This window comes from Echinops telfairi, unplaced genomic scaffold, assembly GCF_000313985.2.
Source record: "Echinops telfairi isolate 266 unplaced genomic scaffold, ASM31398v2 ScPeMD7_12;HRSCAF=54, whole genome shotgun sequence".
Classification (NCBI taxonomy): domain Eukaryota; kingdom Metazoa; phylum Chordata; class Mammalia; order Afrosoricida; family Tenrecidae; genus Echinops; species Echinops telfairi.
In genome coordinates, this window is record NW_022103909.1 from 6,157,167 (window position 1) to 6,161,574 (window position 4,408).

Consider the following 4,408-nt stretch of genomic DNA (forward strand, 5'->3'; position numbering starts at 1 on the left):
TATGGCAAAAGTCCCTCCCAAACATCCCTTACCTGCTTCAAGTTTCTCTCTTCAAAGACTGTCCCAATTCACCTTTTTCATAGCTCTCCTCCCCCACCACTGAAAAACCATGGGACCTGCGTTTTCCCCTCAGTCAGAGTCTGCAGCTAGTACACGCTTAATTGGGGCTTTATTTCCCCCCAAGATGATTTTTTCTCTGCTCTGAGCTATTAAGTCAATTTCCAACAGTTTAGCGAAACTATCTAAGCAAATTAAAGCATTGAACCTGTTTACAGTCGTCCAAGAAGAGGCGGAGACGCTCCTTTGATTCTCCCTCTGTCCCGTCTCACCTCCTTGCCCTCTTCACTCTCCAGTTTTTGCCTCCCCGTTCAAAGTAATCAAGAAAGTTCACCAAGAGAGTTGCAAGGATACGGCAGTATTGCCTTCTCAGAAGCTAGAACGTAGACTAGACAGTTTCCCTAGCATTTTGCCGTCTGCTCCTAGTTGACTCTAAGTGGATACAGAAAAACAAAAAAGGCAATTACTGAGGCATTTAAATAAGGCACACAGTCTTAGAGGCAGAGGAATCCACAAAATACCATCTTCGCTGGTTATGCTCTGATTTACCTGTTCGGTGGCAATTTGGAGCACTTAGCGAGTTTTATAAAATGTGCAAGTGTGCGTAACTTTGTTTTATGGAGGGTGGCAACTTTTCTCTTTCGAAATAAAACTTTAGTAGAAGCAAGCGAATAAAGAAGTAGGCACAAACTGGGCAGAGCAAGACCTTCGTTTCAAAGACAGCCCACGAGAGAAGTTAAGACCTAACTTTCAGGGTGACCTTGGGCAAAGGTCCCTCTTTACTACCACACCTTGACTCTATTAGCAGCCCAGAGTCCCAGGGATCCTCCCTACTCACTAATCTACTTAATTAGCTTCCAGACGGAATCTAAAATTCATTTGTGTATTAAGCCATCTATCAAACCTGAAGCAATGTTTCCGAAGCAGAAGCAAGGTAAAGCTTTCCCATAAGTGCTCTCGGGAATACATCAACCAGGTCTGGAAGACCCGACACACTCCATCCGCTCTTTGAAAGGGTCAATACAGATTAGCCCATGGAAGACCCTGGGGGAGGAACCCTGTATTGGAGAAGTCGATTAAATGTTGGTTCATTCAGTCAGTCATTCACTCAAGAACCTTTTGAGTTCACAGTGTACCAGGTATTCTAGACAATGTAGCATTCATTGGCCATGAAGAAGACAGCGAGGATGCTCTGTTTTTACCGAGGGAGCAAGTGATACACGAATAAAACTGCTCATTTCAAACTGTGCCCAAGATTGTTTTGAAGAGTGATTGGGCTGGAGGCATCTACTGTAGATGTTTTGAAGAGCGATGGGCTGGGGGCGTCTACTAGAGATGGGGTGATGAGAAGAGACCTCTGTGGGATGTAGCCTTTGAGCTGAGACCTGGGTGAAGAGGAGATGGTTGCCAGTAGAGCATCCCAGCCAGAGAGACTAGTGAGTGCAAAGGGGCCGAGTCTGGAAGTCGTCTTTTTAAAAATAATTTTGTAGTTTATTTTCTGTTGCCTTTGAGAATGTATACAACAGCGCCTACACCAATCCGCAGTTTCCACCTGTTCAATTCTGTGTCATGGATTCCTCTAGTCAAGCTGGGCAGCCATGCTCAGCCTGATTTCCTAAACCCCCTCCCCCCACCCCCACCCAGATACTCCCTGCCCATCTGGGTCCCTAGCTAATCTCTTGTGCTGCTGTTGTCAATTTGATCCCATAGACACAGTTCTTTAAACAGCACGGCGATCAAGGCAGACGTTTGTGACGCATTGAGTTGAGCTATTGTTTGGTTTCAGGAGCCCTTGTGGTGTGGGGGTTATATGTTGGGCTGCTAACCAAAAGGACAGCTGTTCAAAACCACCAGCCGCTCCTCGGCAGAAAGAACGGGCTTTCTACTCCTGTAAAGAGTTACAGTCTTGGAAGCTCACAGTTCTAACCTGGCCCGTAGGGCTGCTTTGAGTTGGCATCGGCTTGATGGCCGTGGGATTTTGGATTGTTTGGTGTAAGAAGCCTTCAGGGAACATTTCTGGTTTAAAAGTGGGGCTGTGAAAGATCAAACGTAGGGGCACGTGGACTAGGCCTGGGACTGTGAGTCCCGAGTGCGCACAGGGCTAGATCATTCAGGACTGTGTGGGCTACGGCAAAGGTGTCTACTCTCCCCAGCATTTCCCAACCTTATCAGACTGTAGAACACTATATATATAGTACATAAAAAATATACATATATAGAAATATATATATTTCTAAAGTTTTATTGATATGTAATTCACATAACTTACATTGAGTAGTTCAGTCCTAGTCAAAAGAATTGTGCAGTCCTCACAACAATCAATTTTAGGACGTTTCTTCCTGTTTGTACTCATTGTGGCTAGTTCCGCCCCACCCACCGGCCTTGCCCCGCATGTCCCTAAAACAAACCAAACTCACTGCTCCCGAGGTGATGCTGACTCCTAGCGACCCCCTGTGGGTTCCCGAGACGGTCACTGTTTACAGGAGCAGAAAGCCTCGTCTTCCTCCCCTGGAACAGATGGCAGTTTTGAACTGCTGACCTTTTGATTAGTAGCTCAATGTGTAACTACGACGCCACCAGAGTTACCGGCACTATAGTCCAGAAAAACCGCCGAGTGTTGTACACGCATGATCTAGTTTCCCTCTTCATGACAGCTCTCCGAAGTAAACAAAGCCAAAGCCCAAACAAAACCCCGCCTACTCCATTTACAGAGGAAGAAACTGGGGTTTCTGGCCATTGAGTAACTAGCGCTAGGTCGTACAGTCCTACAATAACAGGCCAATTTGATTCCAGAACCTTGGCACTTAATCACTACCCGGTACTGTCATGATGGGGAGGCAACGCATTGATCATTAACTTGTTGACTCTGAAGGAGAGGCACAGGAAGGAGCTTTGTTCCTGGAGCAGGAGACAGCCTTCCTCACCCGAATCGTTCCCACTTCTCTCTCTCGTTTCAGCGGAAGAGACTAACGAGAAGACGGCTTGCCTGCTGGTGAGGGAGGGCTGCTCTCAGAAAAGAGGACCAGGCGTCCACAGTATCCTGCAGCTGTGGAAAATGGAGCGATTTGGAGAGGACAGCTGAGGCCTGGGGCATGGGGGAGACATGCAGGTGTGGGCAATTCCAGTCCTGATCGGATCAGAGACAAACACTGCTTCCACCAGGCAGGCGGCTCAGCCTTCACCTGTTTCTTGGACTTAGCTGGCAGCATCGCCCCTAGCTGCCTGCCTTAAAGCCTGCCTTAAATAGAGGCCTGAGCTGCAGGAGAGCCTCCAGCCTCTCCGCAGAAGGAAAAAGAATGGCAGGAAGCAACGGATAAATTGACGACGTACAAAATGAAACAGACAGACTTGGCGAACAAGCCAGGGAGGAGATTTTCGGAGTAGGACAGAACCATAACCAACTTTGCCAACCGTTCTTTCACAAGAGGTCAGGATTGACCACCAAAATCCCACAATTGGGTGGGGGTGGGGGTCACGACATCCGGCCGCCATCCCCAAGTGTCCGCATTGCTTTGGGGGAGAGCAGAAGAGGCACCGCATTCTTGAGCGGAATTGAGGCGACAAAATCCAAAGACATTAAACCAGGTCACAGAACAGATTTTTATTTTGGTGAAAATCCTTACTCCGAAAATAAAGTTCACTCCGAAGAATTTCATCTGAATGAGAGTGGTGGTCCACCTTCAACATCGACGGGAACCAAGTGGAAATCTGGAAAGGACCTGACGAGACAACGTTCCCGTTGAACACGGGACAGAGTCAGCAGGAGGAGGCCGCGTGGAGAACCAGGGAGCTCCTTTGCCTGGTTTACCGACCGCTCGGATGCAGGCGCAGAGGCCTTAGGCGTCATCAAAGACGCTATCTGGCCAATCCGTTACGGTCCTGTCTGGTTCCTGACACGGGTGATGCAGAAGGTGAAGGAGAAGAAGATGATGACGGTGGTGAAGAAGGTTTAGAAGACGCTGATGAAGAGGGGAAGAAGGTGAAGATGATGACCAGGGAGAGGAAGGAGGAGGATGCAGGAAAAGATGACTAACAGAACACTGATGGAGTCCAACCTTCCTTTTAAAATTCTCTTCATTTCCTGGGAGCAAGTTGCGTCTTGCTTCTTGTGTTTTTCCTATTATGCTCAGACGCCCTGTTCTTGAGGTCTCTTCTCTTCTCTATGCCATGGTTCTCAACCTATAGGGGGTGTGGGCGGGGATGGCTTAGCGAAATACAGTGGTAAAGAATCTCTACCCCTTTGTGTTCCAAATTAATTTTTTATCCCTTCCTGTCTCAATAAAACTATGGAATCAACACACCATCGTGCACTGTGGGAAAACAGAAAACCCTCTGCCCCCTGGGATCTGTT

General features: G+C 47.8%; 1 pseudogene; it reads left to right on the forward strand.

The window, feature by feature from the left end:
• Positions 1-4,258, forward strand: part of LOC101663336 — a 49,015-nt pseudogene extending 44,757 nt beyond the window's left edge.
• The last annotated feature ends 150 nt before the right edge of the window (positions 4,259-4,408 follow it).